We start from the raw sequence: 22,451 nt of genomic DNA on the forward strand, positions 1-22,451 counted from the left end.
TCAGCTTTTAGTAAGAAAAAAGAAAATAAGAATGCCATACTGTGACTACATCTGACTTAGTCCTCACATATTTAAGTTCCAGAACTTTGTGGGAACACAGGACTCAGGTTCCTGCAGAGCAGATGTCTAGCTGTGAGTGTGATCTATCCAAGTTTATGAAATAACTGATATGCTTAAATGTTGCAATAGATCAGTACCCTTACCTTTATCAGTTTCTTTGTAGTACCATATAAACAGAAGAACAAAAAAGGATGAGTTTACATGTGTCGGTGCAGAGATAAATATAACATTATTCAGGTGACTTCTCTATATGACTCATCTTTAGTTGAAGTGATAATTATTTGGAGTAATCTAACTTTGTCATGTGAAAGGTTAATGGTATTTATACTTTAACAGAGTTGAACTCAATACAGATTGTGCTAGAAATACAAATCCAACCTTCATTTTCTTTAATTATTCTTCTAGAGCAATTTCCTGTGAATCTATCAAGCCATAAGCAAACTCTTATTGAACAACAGAAAAATCTGTATTAAGGTAAGTTTAACACAATTCAGTTTAAAAGTAATTTGTTACCTAATGTGTCAATGTCTCTACAAAAAGTATTTGTTCATTTGTTCATTTAATTAAAGTTCAAAATGAGTGTTACATCTCAATTTAGAAACATGAAGAATTATTTTCCTTGACCAGTACTGTCATGCGTTAAATCCTAATTATGGATGTATCTCCCTCTGGTGGACAAGAAGATACTTCGCCGCAGTATTTTTCAGTGCCCTTCCTCATCTGATCAAGATTTAGGGACGAGTGTGTCTTTAGAAAGGCAGGGGGGGTGAGCAGTGGTTGCTCACAGCAGAGAGCAGGGTAAGGAGGGAGCTGCCTGCGAGCGCTGGCTCAGGGCTGGTGCTGCTCAGCATCGCCAGCGTGTGGGCTGCGAAAGGGGGCTCATCGCGGGGTGCCGCAGCTTGCAAATGCCATAGAAATAGTCAGGATAGTCAAAACAAAGCTGTCAGAAGAACCGCAGTAGGCTTTCCTGATACTGCAAAACTGGCTGAGGAATAAAACAGTAGGTAGAATCCAATACTGATAAATGCGAAGTGGTGTACTTGAGTTAAAATAAGCATATGCAGTGATAGGCTCTGTATTAGTTATTACCAGTCAGGGAAAGATCTTGGGGTCACTGTCAAGTGTTTTCTGAAAATATCAGCAATGGTCAAAAAGGTAAATCAAATGTGAGGAACAATTAGGAGAAGAATGGAATGAAAAAAATACTGTGCCCATGCATACCATATTTTGCAGTTCTTTACCCTGTCTTAAACAGGATGAAGTAGAATTAGAGGAGACGAATAGGGATGTTAAGGAATATGGAACAAATTCCATGTGAGAAGAAACTGAGTCAGAGAACCACAGAACAGAAACGGAAATAGAACAGGACACTCCGGCCTGGAAAGGGACAGCTAGAAGACAATATGCTTGAAGTATATCAAATCGTGAACGGGAAGAAGAAAGTGAATAGGGAATTATTGTTTCTATTTCTCATAGCAGAAGGAGTAAGTGAATGTTCTGATACCCCCATTAACACAGAAGGTTGAGAGTATAATTAGGCTCAAAAAATTGATAAAATACAGAATTGATGAAATACAGGTCTGTTGATGGCTACTAAATACAACAGTCTCACTGAAAACTTTGTCTCAGAAAGTCCATGAACTGCTGAGTATCAGACACTAGTTGGGCTGGCCATGGGGGAAAAACACTGTATGGCTGCTCTGGGTCCATGTGCTCTTTTTATAAATATCCAGCACTGGCTGGGGTGGGAGACAGGCTGGAGTTTTTAAACTGGGAAGTGAAGTGGGGACCTCCTCATCCTTTACTGTATTGTATATACACACTGGTTTATTTTTATATCCGGTTCTAACATTTTGATATTCTGTTTGTATTTTGAATGGGTATATTTGCTATCTTCATTGCCAGTTCTTGAGATTTTTATCACAAGTCTCCCTCATGTTAGGTGTTTTCCTGACAGTTCCAGCTGCAGGTGATCTTGCAAATTAAAGTACCTTAAATAAAAGACAGAGAGAAAAAATTTTAGCTCTGCAGTTTGAGTAGAAAAGTTTCATGATGTGTACCCACATCTTTAAAAAAAAAAGGGGGGGGGGAATAAACATTAAAGATAAGACAGCATCAGTTGATTCCATTTATAAAATCAGTGATTTTTATGAGCCTTTCCTGTGATCTATTAATGCATGGACTTTCCAGTATATCTTTTTTTAAAAGAAATGGTAGTGAAATGTTTTAACCATGTACAATGTAATACATCAAAACCTCAGGTCCTTATATATCTTGCCAGAATATGGTCTAAATCAGATCTTGAAAGATAATATAATTGATTTGTAGGCAGTTTGCCTTAATTGTAATGCACACTTTTAAAACTCAGTAGCATAATATAGTCCACTGTATATCTTGGGGATTTATGATGGTGGTAATAAATTAAACATCAAATAATTAAGCATCTTTCTGCTTTGGTGGCTTAATCACCAAAACTCAGGAGCTGCTTAACATCCCCTTGAGGAATCCCTTGAAGAGAGGAGGAGTCAGTTAAGTGTAGCAGCAGTGTACATGAGTGTGTGGTACACATCACTCAGGCACCCCGTACACATGAGTGTGCTGCAACTTATTGGAGAAAAACAGGAAGTTTGGCTGGAGAGCTGGTATGTCTGTGGCTGGCAAAGCATGGCAGTAAAAAGACTGAGGGTAACTGGACATAAGTTAGAGCCAATGGAAAAATAAAACTGGAAAAAAGTTTTTTTAAAAAAACAGACTGCAGAATCATACACAGCTCACTACTTATTTCTCTCTTAATGCGATTTTAATACATTTTACATGTGACTACTTTAGATTGAGCTTTTCAGATTCCACTGTAAATAATGATGATTAATCCAGCATATTATTTTCCAATACTTTCTCTACTCAAAATGCCGAGCAGGACATTAGCTAATAAATTATTTCAAGGTTCAAACAGTGTTTTTAGACCTGTACATATTTTGTCAGTTAATCCTGACTGTAATGAAAACAGAAGGAAATTCATGACAACATTTTTCCCTTTCTGTTCATACTTTCTTTGACCACACAAATGCCATGCTACAGGAAAAGGCAGATAGATACATGCTCTTGTATCTATAGATATAGTGGTAAATAAAAAATGGCAGATCTTCCATATGTAACAAGTACGTGTACCTATGCTGCTCAGACTAGAATTGGGTGAGCTCTGCATATCTGCTTTTACCCTTGGCTACATCAGAGAGTCTTACTCATTAAAAAAGCCCTCTTACCTTTGCTGATGAAAGCAGAGGAGGACACTGACCAATGCACACTCATGTTATGGATGTTCTTGAAGCCTTCCTAAAACGAAGACACATTTGATGGGATTTTAAAAGAAGTACTAACATTTTTGAAAGCCTGTCATGGCAGCAAAAAGATCCACTTTGTTTAGAAGTGGGAAAGGTGAGAAAAGTTATAAAAAGTATCTGACAACTCCAAATTATCTCCAAGAGTGAACTTTCCACTGTGTCCCACCTTCTGTGCTACAGTCTGTACACATTTCCAAATAAGGATATGAAAACATATTATCGATCTTTTCCTTGGAAAACTCTAACACCTATAATTTCTCATTAAAAGAATCCTCTTTGCTTTCATCAGGTGATGACCGATAAGAGTCCACTCCCCAATAAAAACAGCACTGCAGGACCCATAGGGTTTACATATACTCCCTACTTCTTCACTGCATGCTACAGAGCTTTCCTGACTAATGCTGTTCACTAGAAGACAATTTACCTCTCAAACTTCTGTACTGCCAGGTTTCGGATCAGCCGAAGTATATTACGCCATGGTGAAATTTACTGGATGATCCTGAGTCCTGGTTATAGTTCTCTGTGCCTCTGTTACTCAGCTCTTTAAGAATCATTCCTGATCCAAGCCAGGTTAAGATATGCAAATAAAAAATATTTATTTCTAAAAGAGGCGATACAGATGCAAAAGTTTATAAAGACACAGGAGAAAAATGAAAGAATTCTGTGTTTAATCTACTTGTGCTGAGATCACATCTAACATGTCTTGCTTTCCCTCCTCGTGTCCCTGGCAGTCTGTACATAGGTACCTAACCCAGGTCGCTGGGGACTCAGTGTTCTTGCACAGTCTGCACACTCAGTAAATGTGCTGTCAAAAACCACTGGCTCTTATCTTAAACTCATTTTCTGAGTTCTGTTCAAATTTGGCTCCTCTTTTTCTCAAAAATTATTGATCTTTAACTTCTCTGGAAGGAGTTTTGTCCTTCTGCCTACATGAACTGTCTGAAAATGTTAATTTGTCTTCAGCAGGGTGGTCATGGTCTTTTGCACATGACTGAACTATTAGGAAATTGTTAACTTATGAGAAAATGTGAAAATTGTTTTGAGAAATTTTTCCGTATGAGGTGTATATTTTGTATTAAAGTGTAATCACCAACTGTTCTGATATAAAAATGTAAATACAGTTGATGCATGTAGCTCATTGCTGGCTCTTGTTCAAAGTCAGAAACCTGGGTGACTCATTATTCTGAGGTGAGAGTGAGCTTGGGGTAACTGAATTCAAACAATCAATTATTTGCTTTATTCCTAACAAAAAATTGTTACCTCTACATCTAATGGGAAGAGCCAACACCACATTGGAATCGGCAGACAGCAGAAATTAGAATGTTGCCTAATGTATCATCAGCCTAAGGAATAGTATGCTTGTCAGATGCAAAAAAGCAATTAAAAAGTTTTTCAAGAAATAACATAATTACACTTTGGAAATGTCAGCACAATCATAAGAGCCAGGAGCAAAAGCAACACAGTTGTGTCATTTCTGCTCTGTCTGGATTAGTTGACTAATGAAGGATGAATGAAGACTCTGCTCTTTAGCGTCAGTAAAAGGGAGAAGGACTTTTATACATCCGTGGCCCAATGGCCCTCACTAGGATTACAGGATGGGGTTATTTTCCGTTGTTGTGCTCAAATCCAAGCAATGAAATCTGCTAAGGCACAAAATGTCCTTTGCTTGGAACATCATCATGTTCTATGACAAGTCTAAGACAAGTTGGAAGAGAAGTTGAAGATGAGGTGACAGCATGTTACTAATACTGTTCAGATCTATGAATCATTACCAACAGATGTAGCAAGTGCAGAGTTTTCAGTAAATTCCAAAGTGTAATTCTAGAGCCACTCTAGTGGCTTTACTTCAGATTTATATCCATGCAGCTGACAGTGGAGTATGACACAGAGATTATATGCTTCTTAAGAGGCAATGCTTCCAAAATAAAAATAAATAAATAAATGAAAATCAATACTGAACTAATCTTACCTAAGGCTAAATCAATCACCTGTTTAGGGAAAACTTAAGCACAATTTTGATTAGGATTTACCAATTAATCTTTACTCAAGATATTTGTAGGATGCAAAGCATATCAGTATTCATAACCTAGAAACAGTTCAAAGCAATAAAAATAAACACCACTGTGCCATGCTGAGTTTGCTTTAACAGAAGTGAAGAAATCTCTGAGTAAGATACAAATGGAAAGGATATGAATTGTCCATTTATATTAGTCTGCCATATTGAAATGCTTGAAATGCATTGGAAAAATGAATTCAAAATATGCAGTTTTATAGAACATTCTGGTTTTCCTCCAGATACTTTATGACTTCTTTTTGTTGTTGTTACTAATGGATCCATGCTTCCCATAATTTATCTGAAATGGGACTGCATGAATAGGCCTTATGCTGGAGAGGACTTCTCTTGGAGAATTGAATTGGAGCGTGACTAGTGCCATTGTTGTCCGACTCGCACAAAACATGACCTCAGCCTCTCAGACAAACACTCAGCAGTGCCCTTTTAGGAATATACTGAAAACATGCTATTTGAAGAGGTCTGTGTTAAAAAAAAATGACAGCACCTTTTTAAAACTTTGCACTGTTTCATCTGTTTAATGTGGGAACTCTATAAAGTACAGACGAGGTCATTTCCCCATGGGTGCTCGAACAGATTCTTTTTTTAATTTTTGTCTGCCATTTATTTCTGGATCATCTGAACTTTCTCGTTTCTGTGAAGCTCTAGGGCAAATTCTTCCCCTTCCACTAAATGGAAACCTTTGATGATTCAATCATTAACCGCTTTTCTTTGGGTGCTCTGTTCTTCCTTCAAGCTCTGCTGTATAACATCACCTTTGCCGCAGTGTCATTCTAACTGAAATACCTTTTGGTTGAGATGAAGAAAAAAAGCAAAGTCAAGGAAGAGCAGAAATAAAGTTCCCAGACAAGTCCTCTTAAGCGACCCGGGAGTTTTAAGAAATAGTCACATTATAATAACTGAACTGTGAGAAGTATAACATACACATCTCTAAGCTAGATAGAAACTTCCTAGCTGGGGTGTAGGTGGCAGTCTAGCTCCAGGAGCCGAGTGGCATCTCTTACCAGGACTTCAGGTAGCTTCTATAAGCTATATTCAGTGCTGCTTTTTAAAATGTTACACCCTCTGTGTGCATGCTTACATGTACGTCTCTTCTGCAATTGCTCTGTCTAGGCACAAAGGACTAGTCAAATTCAGTAAAATACAAGGAGCAATATCCAGATGGACATTAAAGCCGGCAGCCTTTTTGGAGCTAATGGGTTGGATTTGATTGTCAGAGTCACCTAACCTGGATGTCATTGTATTTTGTATTGTATGTATCTACGGGCAAACTGTCAGCATACTAGGATAGGTTGCAGTGCCTCCTGCCAGGCTTCAGGTTGCTGCTTTTCCTGAGCTGGAGCTAACAACCATGGGCTCTAGTATGACTGGTGGCTGTTTTGTTTTCTGCTGTTCTGCTGCTCTCTAGCAGAAAATACCACAGGACAGTGGAAAATCTTTTGCTATACACCTGGAAATATAAAGCACAAAAAGGTAAAGTATAGCCATTATTCCAAGGCCTTAGCTGGACAAATGGTTCCTTGTTAGCTGCTTGTGTGGTTATTTAATAGAAGTTTCAATGTAAGTGCACTTTCAGCCCCCCTCAAAATCATTCCTTTTGATCTTTCTTTTGTTTCAGAAGTATCTTCTTATGTGGTTGGTGTTCTTAAGGATTTTATAGATTTCCTTAGAAGATGATGTTTATGTACGTACTATGCAAATTACTGGATCAATATGTTCTCAGAGATTTGGTTTTTATGTCTTGAGTCTTTCTAAATTTTGCATATTTTTATGTAACTGCTTTTTAGCTTTTACAGTCAATTAAGCTCAGATATTAAGCTCTACAATTTATTTTAACATGACTATCCTAGTTACAGCTCTTTTTAAATATAAGTTCAGATAAACATAGGAAAAGGGAGAGAAATTTTTTAATGAATACTGACTTTTTAAAAATGTCCAAAAGTAATTAAGGGTTTCAAGAGTATAAGAGTATAAATGCTGAAACCCATTTTGAGTCCTGCCTGACTGTTACAGTTTTTAATAGGTTTTTCATTATAGATTAAAGAAGAACAAAGCCAAAGACTAATAGAGACAGCATTTAGGGTAGAATTTTCAAAAGATCTTGAAGGAAGGTCTGTGTGCAGTCAATGAAACAATGGCAGTGTATGATGCAGATATCTAAGCTACCTATATGATCATTCATGCACAGCTTTGCTTTGGCAATGCACAACTTGCACAAAAAAAGGGAGTAATAATGGATAGGGTGAAACAGGGTCTGTCAAAACAGAAGTGCTTCCTTGACCTTATTCATCCTGAGTTGGTAGTACAGTAAGAACAAACCTGCTCTAAGTGTCAGATGCTTTAATTCCACAAAAAAAAGTCAGCTGCAGCCTCTCGATATAGTCAAAAGTTAGTATATTTGGGCAGATAGCAAAGATTTCCTTAGACTTTGAAATATATCCATATTATAATTGGTTCTCCAGGAAGGGAGAAAGGAGTTAAGATCAAATGTTAATACTTGGGGTAAAACACTAGATCTGTTAAAGATTTTTCCCAAATGTGCAGGATCTATAATTCCGTTGTACCGGACATAACATGCGCAGAAGCATTTCCCATATACTTCATAAATTCCATATGAATAAGTTTCAGAACTTCCTCTAGCCCCCAAACTGTCCTGTTGGCTATGGAATGTGCTTAAATACCATGACGACAGCTACAGAACAAGAAACCTTGTTAGACAGCAGCTTGTCTTATATGTTTCCCACATAGTTTCCTTAAATTTTTGCATCACTGTTCTGCACAAAACTTATTTATTTATCTTTGTTCATCTTAGTGAATGCAAGTGTGGGGGAAATTTCCTCCTCTATACTGCTGTTATACAACAGGCTTATTGTATATTCCATACTTCTCTTGTGCCTTTGAAAGCAAGAAAAAAACATAATAAAAATCTAGTCCATGAGAAAGAAACCTGCAAAAGATCAGAGAAAAGAATTTTGCTTGTGATATGTTCAATCTAATGTGCAGCTATCAATTTCTATCAACATACATTGTACACAGAAATCTGAATTACTTTCTTTCTGCATTTGAAATTCTGCCTGATTTTTTTTCACCTCTCACTGGAAACTGTTGCCTTTCCCTTTGCATTATATATTCCACAGTGTTCTTTTTGCTAGCATATGCCCTGGTATGATGAGCGCTACCTTGTTAGCCTCAGGAAGCACTGGAGAAGGGAAGATGAAAAAGGGTTCTCTCTCGAGCTACCTCAGAGCAGGGTCTCGGGAAATAGTTCTATACCCCCATGATGTGCAGTAGGGCACTGCAGCACACAAAGGAGCGTCAGTGCACAGAGGTGTCCATGCCAGCCTCAACCCCAGCTTGGTACTTTCACACAGAGCAGCAGTATGCACTGAAATTGAGGTCATGCTGAAAGCAGTAGAACTAGATAAGCATGATGTTACAACTCCAGCTAGAAAAACTTTTAGTCACATTATTCCCAGCATGTTGCCAGTGACGATACAATTCTGAGCAGTATTTCTGTCCCATTCTCTATTGCGCAATGTGGCTGTGCCTTTAGAATCATGTTTTCAGAAGTACGGTGCCAATTCGTCTAAAGATGGCTATGCCTATACTACCAAGCAGTACAGTGCAACAGGAGCAGACCTACAGAGCAAAACCATCAGTGCAGTGGATGCAGCGCCCACACTAAATGTATTTGTGGAGGCAGGGGGTGAGAGGGTTAGTTCAGACCAGCTCTCGTCTAGTCCTGTGGTCTGACTGTCTCCAGGTGGTTGAAGCACATTAGGGATAATCCCGGGGCATATCTTTGAGCTGAATGTGGATGCAGAAGGAGACCAGTTTGTGTGCTTTGGGACTGTTTCACAAGGTGAGCCATAGCACGGGAAATGGCCATGGATATGGAAATTTATTGCAAAAGCACACTCCTAGTATGAACTACACATTAATATACATGCGTCTGCTGTCAGCTCCCACTTTAACACTAACACATTTTCAAAAAATCTCAACGTATTGATTGTTAAAACCATCTGAAGGTATGATTGGTTAGTACTGACACATGAGTTCTGTTAGAAATACAGGTTTCACCTAGTAGCTTTAGATGGTCAGGAAAACTTAACCCTAAGTGCAGCACTGGCTTCTGAAAATGCAGACCTGAAATCTTAAGCATCTGGTCTCCCAAAGTTCTGGTTCAGTTGCTCATGTGTTAAATGGAGTAACATGATTTATTGATGCCAGCTCTTACACTTTTATCACAAATCTTGTGGTTTCAGTGGCGTACTTTAATTCCATGTCCAAGAACCAGGAGACAACCAGAATGTCTCCTCCTTATTTATAAAGCAAGTTTCTGAAATATAGAGTTTTAAGAATGCTTATAAATGAACCTCATGATTTGAGAGGTATAAATTGTAATTTTTGAAGTTTTTATCAATAGTATTGACTATTTTTCTGCCTAACATTTGTCTTTTCTGCTCTTTTGTGTAATGACTGTTTCTCAGTCTTTTAAAGTGCTTAGTAAAGAGGGCTAAAATAGGAATACAGTTAGTAAAGGGTTGAATAGTGCAAATATTGCTTTTGCTCTTCTTAGGAGGTAAACCTGATGACAGTAGAGATTATCTGATAAAATCATATTTCTTTGAAAGGGATGTAAAAGGTCTTGTTTCCCTGTATATAGTCAAGTAAAATAGCAGCAATTTGTTTCTTTGATCATAGCTTGCAACCTGTCTATTCACGCATTCTGTCCACAAGCTCTTCTCTCTCTAAGCTTTCCTTGGGTCTTTTCAGAGTGCCTGTCTGTTTTGCCTCTGTGGTTTTCTGTCTTCTCACCTAAATTTGCAAATGTAAGTAGAGAATACCAACATGCATCCATACATTCATGTATCTACATAAGTAGTATATAATACCAAGCAAATTCTTGAGTGGCCTGGCACGTGCCTTTATATTTAATGGTGACATGTGATTGCGTTTTGGTGTAAAAACTTGAGTGGTTTCATAAGGGAGCCTATCTGTTTCTGTAGTTTTAAATAGAAAAGGACAGTTTCACTCATTTGCTTTGATATATTTTTCCCAGTTCACAATGAACAAAGTGAAACTTGGAACGTGGGAGTATCTCTCCAGTTGTCTAAAAGGTAACCACATTGTTCTGAAGGAGGTTTGTTATATAAAAAACTAAAACAACAACTACCAAGGCTGTGAAAATATCAAAATGAAGTAGTTTTGGCAGAAACTGAAAGTTGAACAGCTTTCATTTAGCACAAGAAGTCCCTAACCAATACTTTTAAATGGTTTGCTAGATAGCACGTCTGCTTCACTCAACGGAGAGAAAAACAGATTTTTCTTGAATGACACAGCCCCTTGCATCTAGATTTTTTTAATTCTTAAGCTCTCTCCATGCTGCATTTCAGCAAAATCAGAGTAGCCAAGGACTTTTACTTTTTATCTGTAACTCGGAAAAATGACACAGTAGCTCAGACTGCAAGGAAAAGACTAGAGGGTGCTTGAAATCTGTAAATTTCCATCGATGAAAAACTCCGGCCTATTATATTGTGAGACACACACATTCCAAGTAGATGTTTAGTTTTTTGTACCAAAGGAATATTTTAATTATCTCATTTATGAAAATGCTGTTACTTTGCTTTTCAAATTAGCATTCTAAACCTAGACTTGACCTACAAAATGATTAATCTTTTGACATACATGTCAATATCTTTTATAATACATCAGTTCAGCTGCCTTCTCTGTTCAGCCACTTTTTCCCTCATCAATTTTGCGTCCAAACACAAAACTAATTTTAAAAACAAAATTTCATTTAGAAGTGCAGTATTACAAATCTCCTGAGAATTCGTGTATCAGACAGGGAAGAAGAGAATTTAAAACAAGGAGCTGAAGTGTGACAGGCTGAGGACATGCCCTGTAACACAATGTCTGCAATCTGTAATTAAAAATGGTTCAATATGAAACAAACAGATCTCATACTGTGGCACAGGTTACACTATAGAAGGTACCGTGTACATTAAATCAAAAGAGTTAGCGTCTAAGCAGGATTTGAGGGCAGAGAGGGATGGGGAATATAATTTACTGGACAACATCCTACTTATACAAAGGCTTGGTAAATTCATATTCCTCAAAGCCTTCTGAGGATCATCCAAAATGGAGGTTAAATCAAATCAAATGTTGTAGTGGTCCAGAATAACAAGTGCAGTTTCACAGCAGTAAAAGCTGCACCTAAATGGAGTGATGGAGCAGAAAAGCTCCTCTGCTCCTGTTCTGACCTGTCAGTCATAAGCACGCTGTCATAACACATTTGTTATTTTCAGACCGGCATCACCAACTAAAATTGTGCTAACTCACAGCAAGAGGAGAAAATTTTAGGTTTGTCTGCATCTCTCCATGAAGACACACCCTTAATTTGGTTAGAAATCAGCAATGAACCTAGTAGCAGCTCTCAGGCAAATTCTGGCCTCGTTAGAAAGCCTGCTTTTGCATTATTTATTGCTAAGACAGCTAATGACCCTCTGACATTTAGAAGCTTGCAGTTGCTTAGACCGAGCAAAGGGTACAAATAATTTCTGCCCTGATCTCATAGGTGTTGGCTCAAGGCTTGTCAGCACTGTGAGTAACACTAAATTTTACCACCCCAGGGAGGACATGGCTGAGGGTAGGTCAGGGCCATGCCGTTCCCTGGGGGGACATCTCCTCTGCCTATGCAGAAAGCAAGCTGGGGATAAATGGCCCAGCAAGGCACAGGGCAATAATTTATCTGTCCCTTGAGTGTAGTGCAGCTGTTCTTTCCATTTTTTAAGGATAGCTGCAAAAGAAGTACAAATTGTATTTGTGATGTGTTGTTTTCAATTGAACAAAAGGACTGACTTTAAAAATCTGTAATAGCATGCTAAGAGTCTAGCACCAAAGGTCTAGCTATCTACTGGTAAAGAAATCCATAGTGACATTCATCCAGGACCTGGATGTTACCTTCAATGCCATGATTATGGACGATGAGTGACCTTTGTCTTTTAACACAAGAGCTGTAAGCAGTATGTATCACTAAGTATTTATGGTTAAGCTCTCTATTGCTCTTCAATCCTCTTCTTAGATTGTGACCCTAAATATTTTTGATCTGACAGAGAAAAAAGTAATCTTCCAATCTGTTTGGCATTTAAATTAAGTTGCAAATGTGCAAAATGAAGCCACACAAATCTTGAAAGATAAACTCTTATACAACCCTTTTCAGGAAGGTACAAAGACTGTGTAAAGCTAGTTCTGAATGCCCTTGAATCTGGAGGTATGAACCAACCATGGTACAGGCAAATACTGTGGGTTGGAAATGCATGGGGCAAGGTGAAGGTGTGTTGTAGGGTTATTGTTGCAGAATCATTAGTGATAGTTATAAAAAGATTTTTGTTTTCCAGGTTGGGTAGAAAATCAGTGAGGAAGAAATCCTGGCTTCAGTGAATGCTAGAGCAAATTCTTGCAGCCTTCATGGAATAGGTGTTTTCACCCTAACCTGATTTATCGTCTGTGCCTCCATCGGTGAATGTTCCTATAACCCGCTCTACTGAAGGGCTGTGGTGATGGGCTAAAGTGTTTGTTCACTAGGAGGGCATTACAGCTCTTAATGTCTTATATTGCAAGTCTTAATGGAATTTGCAGCTCCAGGTTTGACCCTGGAGCTCCCCTGCACAAAGATCAGCTGTGACCTAAGCTAGTCATCAGTACTTGCTTAAGAAAAGCTTTTGTCTAAGAAAGACAAAAGTGCTAAAGTCCAATTGTCGGGGCAGCATCCTTGCCACTCAGGGTTTGCACCCAGGAATCTCCTCACCAGGGCCCCATGCAGGTTGAGGGCTCCCTGGGGCCGATATGGCCACCAGGGCCCGTCCCCCCGCTCCGAGGGAGCAGGGCCCTGGGGGAGCCGGGGCAGCTCCAGGGGGGCGTTGCGGCTGGGGCCAGAGTGGGGACCACGGGGTCCAGTGGCAGGGCAGGGGCAGGGCCATGGCAGGGCTGGAGCCAGCACTGCTGCAGCGTCACAGGGCAGTGACTGATGGCCCCAGGCCGGGCTGAGATGGGTCCAGGGCTGAGGGACACCCTGGGAGAGGACGGTTGCAGGCACATTCGGGCCTGGCAGTGCCCTCGAACCCCCAGCACTCACCTGCAGCTTAGATGCCTTCATGCTTTCTCTCTTTAAAAAACTGAGGAAGATTAAAACCTTTCAAAAGTGGCAAGAGAAAGTTTTTAATTAGAGCCTAGATCATCCATGTGGATTATGAAAAACATTGTCTTAAAACTGTTCTCTGCTTAAAGGCTTTGAACTTTCATCTCCCAGTTTTTAGAAGAGTGCTCTGAGCACCATGCTGTGAATTAATCTGGGTTTCTTTTCATTGGAGCATCCTACCATGCAAAAGAAACGCAGGAGAAAAATGACTCTCAGCTGAAAAAAGAGATCAGAGTCCTGGTCTTGGCCTAACACATATCTATATATTTTATGCAAAGAAAAATGAGATCAGGATTTGTCCCACCCCAGCACACTGGCAGACAGAGAATTGTCACAGGAGATATGGGGGAAAAGGAGGAACTGGAGCTCGCATCTCTATTAAGTAAAAGACAGACAAGTTTGTCAGTCTTTTCTCTGGCTGTTTTGCAGAGTTATAAATGTACTCTAAGCACACAAAATAGGTGCTTATTTTCTGAAACCTGGAGAGAATAGGGCCCTGAGCAGCTCAGTGCTGCTAACCCTTCTAACTTCATGCTCTGGGAAGTGGCAGAGGATGTGTGTGTGCCCACTTCTTGGTACTCAGGACTATAGACAGGAATACCCTAGGCAAGGAGTGCATCTGTGTGCCAAAAATCACTGTAGAGGATTAGGGGAGTAATGTCTACCTGCAGCTGCTAAATGCCTTTGCCCCCTTCTCAATCTAACCCCAAATGATCATTTCAAACTCACATAATAAGGATCATCCTGGAAAAGCTCAAATGAGCTTTGCTTTATATGTAAAGAGTTAGAGGTTAACACTCAGTTTGTGATGCTTCCCTAAACCAGATGGATATGACTTATAAGGGATTTTATATGTTAAAATGCTCAAAACTGTGTATTGCATACAGTATTGGTCAGAGAGGGTTAACTTCTTTCAGTTGTTCTGGTGAAATCCAGAATAACAGAGCTATTTTAGATGAGTAGAGTTCCCCTACCCAAGCCCTAAGAATTTGCCTGTTTGAACTATGCATTTATCCCCAAATGCTTTTATGCTTTTTTTCATTTAGCTCTCTTTTAGCTGAGTTGATAAGTATGCAATCAAGTGTGATGCAGGGAGATGGAAGAAGGGTTTCTGTTTTTTTCCGCAGCTTTCAGTATGATGACAGCAAAAAAAAGTGGTACAGTCTCTGCTTGGAGTGTGATGGCGGTTCAACAGCAGGGTATCCCTCTACTGTTTTTTCTGCCTCCTCTGGTGAAAACTTGAACTGATTCATCAAGCCTGTAGTTATGCATGCCTTGTTACTATCTGCCAGCAGTTGTCAGATAACTGTGCTTACAGGCAAAGCCAAGGTAAGGGCAGGGCAAGTGGGACTCCTCACAGCCTCCTTTGCTGAGCATGCTGCTGCTGGAGGGGAGGAAGAAGATGTTTGAGAGGGAGGCAGGGATTGTCAGCAGCTTGTGCAGTCTGAAAAGAGCAGGGGGAGCAAGACAGTACTTGTGCTTCACACTGCTTGCCATGTCTCTGGTAAGAGCTTAGACTCTAACCTTGTGAGCAAGCTTGCTAGTCAGGCAATTATTCTTATGCAAAGAGATTTCAAGTCAATAATCATTACGGAGAGGAATGCTTTCAAAGTACCTATGCGATTTAGCTTTCTTAATCATGTGGGCAATTTTAAAAATGTAATCCTAAAGATCTTTTTGAATATAATGGAATCCAATTCAAATTTTAGTGCAACTGCGGGTCTTTCCATTGGCTTCAAAGGGCTATGAATCACACAGATTAATTTTTATTAGGATATTTCTATGAAGAAAACAAGATCCTTAAGAAGTTCATATGTTTTCAGTCATTCTTCCAGTGATGATTTTTCCCCTTCTTCAGATAATTTTTCTGTAACTTTGTTAGGCTTGCAATGACTTAAGAAATCACTAACAGTCAAAATCAATAGAGGCCAAAGTTTTATTCTGTGTTATGATTGGTCATATAAAAATTCTTAAAGATAAAAAGTTACTGAGCTGGATATTCTTTTCATTAAATATTTCATGGCAACAACAAGGGCTGAGGATTGTGGTAACTGAACATTTGATCTTTTAAAGAGAGGTGTTACACAAATCCTCCTAAAATTACTGGGAATTCTCTCTTTTTCTTCATCTCTCAAGTGATCAGATCAGAGGAACCCACTAAGCACTTTATTCTGCATAAAGTCATGTTCAAAACCACAGTTATTTGGGAGCTGTATTTACCTGAAATAGTTACATAACAATTCTAACCAAAACACTGGGTTGAGAAAGTGAAGCAATGCAATGTTGTTTTTCCTTTTACTCCAAAGGTTCCCAGGACTGAGCTGAGAAGATGAGGAAAATTAATTCTGGTAGCTTATGAGAGATATCCTCAGGCAAATTTAAATTTAGCGAGTAGCATGCCCTGCGCAGAGTCTGAGGAGACAGCATTCAGATTTCTTCACTTCCTAGGTTATAGATCACCCCCACTACTTACAGGCGTTAAAGTAAGGGCATATCTGCTGTGCATAATTGAGAGTGCAGAGGTTCCCAAGCTATTTCCAGATTGCTGTGTCTACGCAATACAATGCAACATTGGATGGGGAGACAGTCATTCGGGGTCTGAACTAACATTTCTGTGTCTGCCTGTACCAGAATTCATAAGCCTCATCTTCCCCTTGGCCTTTGCTAGCTCAGAGGCTCTGTTGCACACTCCAGTGTGCAGCGCAGATATGCCTTTTGCAAAATACAGAAATGAGTGGGAGAACTGCAGGTTCTTCTGCTTTTGTTCTGATTTGACTTGTCACAGCACAGCTCCTGCTCCTGTTAGGAGCTGTGTTGCCCTCTGGGCAAATGTGAAAGCAATGAGATCCTTGTTGCTATAGCTCAGGCAGCAATACGGACTCTCACCCATTCCAGCAGTACCTGCTGCTGCCTCCGATTCATTCTGGTCCTGCCCCAAGGTCTGTATCAGGGTTCTGTAGGGCTATGCAAAGCTGCATTTTATGTCGTATAGGTTTCCTGCTTAAGTGGTATTCACAAAAACAAGGTATATATACCTGTTCTATGGCTTTTGGGCACCTATGTTTGTTGGTGAATGCAAACTATACCACCTTAATCTTCTTGCAATCATCTGAACAATGTAAGCAGCCTATATTGTTGGCATGGATATAGAAATCTAACACAAACACAATTAAACTTGTCAGCTTGCCTGGAAATACCCTTTTTTTCCAAAAGCTTTAGAGATGGACCCTATAAATGACTTTCGCTGAGACAAACATTCTGCATACACTTAGGCTTTGATAGTTTCTTTGCTCAAAAGGTGGAAAAACAACAAAGCAAGAGATCAAAGCAACACACCAAATCTTATAAGTTTTAATTAAGCATGAGCAGCTGTATCCTGCCTTCTCAGAAAAGTCCCATCATTTGTGCTATGTAACATTAATGCTCACTGAACTGTGAAGCTCAGGGGAACCCCAGGCATGATTTGGAGAAGGCAAACATTTGTTTTTCAGAAACAGATTCATTATCGTTTGAAGTACTGGTTTAATCTAACCAGTGATCTTATGGGAATATCTTTGAAAAGTTCTGTCTCTGCAAATCAATTTAATTTGTAAGCAGAAGGAAATAAAATGACCAAAAAGGCCCAGATTAGTACTGCAAAGAGAACATCATTGATATTCCTTCAAGGACACGATGGTATTTTACCCTCTGAAAAATTGTCAGGAAAAAAAAAGTACCCTAAAAAGAATGAAAAAACTTGGATTATTTTCTCCCTCATGGAGTGCTGAAGAAAACATGAAGATGAAGATGATTTTGGTCAGAATCTCCCAAAGGGGGTTTTGAACTTTTATCTTTTCGACAAAACAATCACAAAGTGGCTTATTGCAGTGCCAATAACAGCGAGATATTTCTCTAGAGATCCTGGCAACAGAAGCGAAGATGCAAAGCTTCATTGTAGCTCTAGTAATTCAAGTGTGACTTTGGAGTACATGCTCACACCCAGGTTACACTTGCACAGCACAGTACTTGCAAGAGTTTTTTGATGGAGTCAGGGGAACCAGCTGTGTTGTGAAGAGGTTTCTGTTGCACAAAACTGATTGTATAGAACTGAATGAACCAGACATTTATCAGACTGCTTGGGTTTGAATGATTTCTGAATTGTACTTGATACAGAAATAAAGCAGATTAAGAAAACACATTAAGAGAAAAAGCTTGTACTATCAAAAAGCCTCACCAGGCTGAAACTTTCTGGAAATACAAAGTAGAGCCAGAGGAGGTAAAACAGCTGTTCCTGAAGCACTTACGTTTTTCATTTTCATTGTATTCATTTAATCATTTTCAGTTTATTCACAGGACACAACTATAAAAACTGCACTACTGAAATTGCAAGGGTTTCATATTTATTAGCACCTGCCTACACAGGCATCAACACTTCAGAAGAGCAGTGCGGCCATGTAGCAGCACAAAATAACAAAGACAAACTGATCTTGCTAGTTAATCAGTCATTACGAGTATTTGAAATTTTGTATTATGTTCATATTGCTTGTTAATTGTTATTGATATCTTTGGCCAAGAAAAGGAAGATGTGGAGTATAGCACCTCAAAGAGGATACAGCCTGAGCTCTCTGGAAGTGTTTGGTGTGTTATGCATAGGTTCATATTAGATACGCACTGGCTCGTTAGCACTCAGGCATTGACTGAGACAGGTCTGCTTTCGACTTCTAAGCTGAAAGTGATTATTGAGCAACATAAGACAAGCATCAGATCATATCACCAGCAATTAAACTATTGCTGGGAATGTTATTCCCCAATGTTGTTAGCTCACACCAGAAGATATTTCTCACGCTACAATATGATAACTCTGTAGACATTCTACCTCTTCCTAAAATTGCGCCAATAATCCTGACCAAGAAAAGTAAGAGCTTTATTTTAGTTTAATGAAGAGTATTGAGTGTGACTGGAGAACAAACCTTCAACCTGATATTATCCCTTTTTCAATGTCATTTAAATGACAAAGCTGCAAGCATGCTCACAGCTAATTGACCGACTAATGGCTATCACTAAATAGAATTGGCTGGAGGCAAAAATCCACCTACCTGTATAGACACAGAATGATGGAAAAAACAGCTGAAACTTGGTATCAAAGCATGGTGAAACATTCTTTGTGAATTCTCTTTGAACGAGGACTTCAAAATGTGGTATGTTCCACAATTACAATTTTGAAATGTGAAACAAATACAAAAGATTCTGGAATAAGAAAATCCTGAAGATTAAAAAGACTATGAATATGGGGATAATTAATGTCATAACAACAAGAACTGCTTGGAAAAGGGGTTGGAGTTTGTTTGCTTTTTTTCATGATGGACAATTTCTCTCCCTAAGAGAAATCTAAGAGTATCTAAGGAGGTCAAACATTTTCTGCAAAAATCTTCATTTAGGCAAATAGCTAGTTTTTTAATTAGAAAAAAAAAGTTGGAAAATGTTAACTATAATAGCTGATTTTCTGTACAGACACCTAGGCAGAAAGACTCTTCTTCTGAGAGAAAAGGACAAGAAATCTGTATGAAATAAGCCTGAAACTCAGACTGTAGAATGCTTGAAGACCTTGCTGCTCATTTATTTCTGATTTTCCATAAAAATAAACTTAGTGATTATTTTTTTTGTTTCTGTTTGTTTGCTTTCTAGCTTTAAGAGGGAAAGGGCTATTAAGACTCTTGATCTATTCTTCAGACACAACAGCATGGCCTTTAAAATATATTCTTTTCTTTTTCACAGCAAAACATTTCAATAGTTTCTTTAATAAGGAAAGATCTTTGAGTGAGCACAAATGATTATCTCAGCCTTGAAAAGGAAAACTAGGCTTACTTAACATGTCCTTGTAAACACAGGTGTGTGGCATCCTAGGTTATCTTCCAGACTGCTCTCAATAACACTGACAATTCACATACCCAAAACTGAACTGTAAAGTCTCGATTTTCATGGCCTGTCTGCTGGGGAGAGGGAAAAAAAAAAAAAAATCAATCAAAAAAAAATCAATCTTTCTAAAACAGTCTATTTCTTAAGCCAAGCTTTTTTCTTTCCTAACTTTCAGGCTTCTGTCTTCTGATTTATTTTTGTAATACTTCTGAATGTTCAGCTTTTATTCTTACAATGACAGAATTAAGGACCAAACAGGAGCAAAGCCTGTGCATGCTAGAAACTTTACAAACACAGAGCAGCTAGAAATTCTTACTCCTCCAAAGAGTTAACGCTTGAAAGGGGAAGGATAGAAAAGCAGATATAAGACATAGGTAAAGTAGTCAGGGGATCACAGAAGTGGCAAGCTTGTTCTTCTGATGAATATTCATTTTTTCCCTCTTCCCTTTAAAAGGGAGGATTCATAAGGCTTTCATTTCCTCCCCCCAACTCTTATTGTAAGACTTTGAGGATTTACCACCAGAAAGACAGAAGAATGGAAGGGCAGGTAGAGTAATACTGGGGTGAAGGGATTATATATAGGAAGCCAAATAACAAGGCAGTAAGTGCCCAATTAGGGGAGGGTAGAGAGCATCAGCTGATGTTGCCCTCACCGGTGCTTGGGGGTGGGGGTGTTTGGCTGATATTGCTTCTCTTTTTGCTCCTGCAGAAAACTTTTCCTGGGTTTGATTCCTTGCTGCAAGTTCCTCTCCAGCCCAGGAAAGGCAATGCTGGAGGAGCTTGAGTGTTTCTAAAGGTAAGTAAAGATTTCCTGAGTTTATTTTGGTAGCTTCTATGGGATGAGGATGATGCCAGCTATGCCCTGGAGTACTCTGAGCCTGAATTGACAGGAGAGGGACCTTAGTCAAGCCTCATGTGAACATGATTGCAGAATGGGATACCAGAGCCCAGGCCTGGCAGTGCTTACTAATAAGAGGAACGTATAAAACTAAATGTAACCCTGGTGAGGTAGAGCATATTATGTTTGTAGGATCAGAGCATAACTTTGAATGTATCTCAGTGGAGGACATGCTGTTTGTTTACCACCTGAAATTAGATTCAGAGAACTAAAATGCTGCATTTTGTCTTGAGGCTGTACAGAGGGAGGGTTTTTCAGAGGAGCTAAAGGAGGTGTTGTGTCTATGAGTAAAGGTATTAAAAATGCATTAGCTTTAAGACACATGTTATGTGTTATAGTGCTTCCTGAAAAAGTTGATTGATGGAAGTTGTTTGGAGTGTGTGAAATAACTGAAAGGACAAAGGACTGAGGTACTTCTTGAATTTAGTATTTGTTTTTATTAAGATGCAAATGCTGTTGAGCTCATTCTGAAAGAAAGTATCATGGTATGTTTTGATATTGCCTGTATAGAATTAAGAAGCTTGTAAAAACTCCAAATGCATAATTTTGATATGGCAGGACTCTGATAATTATGTGATCTTGATGTGTATGGTGTTGTCTTTAAGAAAATATGTGGTGATGTAGAGTTTACACTACTGCAATTCCTCAGCTGCTGCAACTGATGTTAGTGCAATTGTCTTTAAGTAATTTTTGTAACTCTGGACAGAGAGACAGTCATGATACAGCAAGCTTCTGCCTAGTAGAAGAGAATTCAATTTCTTTAATGCTTCTCATATCCCTTACTGAAGGGAAGCGGGGCGGGGGGGAGGAGGAGGAGTGGAAATGCATTTCTTCTCCTAGAATCTCAAGGGACTTCTTTCCCCCATATCTCCTTGAGCTGTCCTAGGATTCTTCCCTCCAGAGCTCCTAGACTTTAATTTTCTGTGACAGATTTTGCATGTGGGTTTTCTTTTGGGGGGAAAGGTGATCTAGTTGGTTATCTAGAACACTAATGCTTTTCCCTCCTGTGCTGCCAGCTTACAGACACATTTCTGTCCAAGACTTTTCTTTCCAAGTTCTAATTAATCTGGTCTAGATGCCTCACTGAACAATTACTCATCTCTTCTGGCATTTCATGAAGCTATTTAATCTCTTATTCCTTCAAAAAGCAAAAGTTTCATAGTAGGCAGGTATCATTTTTAGCTTCTTTCATAGTGCAAAGATAATATTCACTTTGGGGCATGGCAATACCACCCTGCTCACTCATTAACTTCCCACTTATGTTCTTGCAGACTCCTTCAAAATTTTTCATCTGGCTGTTTGTACTGAAGAAACTCTTCCACCATTAAAAAAAAAAAAAAAAAGTGTTTAATACTTATTGCGAATATTTGCAATGAAGCTTGCAGACCATAGCTGTGTCTTGCACCATGACCTCATTTGCCACCTATTTCTCTGTCAGTACTGTCCTGAGGCCATAACAGAGACTATTGTGCTGTGCCCTATGTATTGGGTGGGAAAGCCCTTCCTCCAAAGTGTATGGAATAGATGTTGGACAGGATTTGCAGGTGTGGAGTGAGATGACTCTAGCCTTCTTACAAGCCCCCCTGGGGGCTCTGAATTTTGAGATGCAGCAGAAAGCACATACAGGATTTCCTTCTTTGCCTCACTCGTACTACTGTCTGCACCTGATGTAAATGAGCAGGACAGAAGCACATAGGTATGTGAGACTCTGTCTACCCTTGGAAGTAGCCCAGAGGCAGCATTTAGGCACAAGCGATTGCTCTTCCCACAGTGATATTTTCTCATGGATATAAAAATGGGTAAGCAAGTCCTCTCTGCATTAGTCACAGTTTTTTCTCTTTGAGTGGATACAGTAGTAAGTTTTAAATAATAACTAGTTTCTAGGTGATAAATAATCCAAGTGTCATTCTTTATGCCATTAATGAAGTTTAAAAATAGTTACCCATGCTGTTTCACTTGGAACCACACAGAAGAGAGATGATCAGC

General features: G+C 39.1%; 1 long non-coding RNA gene across 2 annotated transcripts in view; it reads left to right on the forward strand.

The window, feature by feature from the left end:
- Positions 1-22,451, forward strand: part of LOC106490462 (uncharacterized) — a 129,368-nt gene that overhangs the window by 67,434 nt on the left and 39,483 nt on the right. For both annotated transcript variants that reach the window (XR_010883687.1, XR_001293613.1), the window contains exons 2-3: positions 466-534; positions 20,277-20,363. This is a non-coding gene — a long non-coding RNA (uncharacterized lncRNA). The remainder of the gene's footprint in view (positions 1-465; positions 535-20,276; positions 20,364-22,451) is intronic.

This window comes from Apteryx mantelli, chromosome 3 (genome assembly GCF_036417845.1).
Source record: "Apteryx mantelli isolate bAptMan1 chromosome 3, bAptMan1.hap1, whole genome shotgun sequence".
Classification (NCBI taxonomy): domain Eukaryota; kingdom Metazoa; phylum Chordata; class Aves; order Apterygiformes; family Apterygidae; genus Apteryx; species Apteryx mantelli.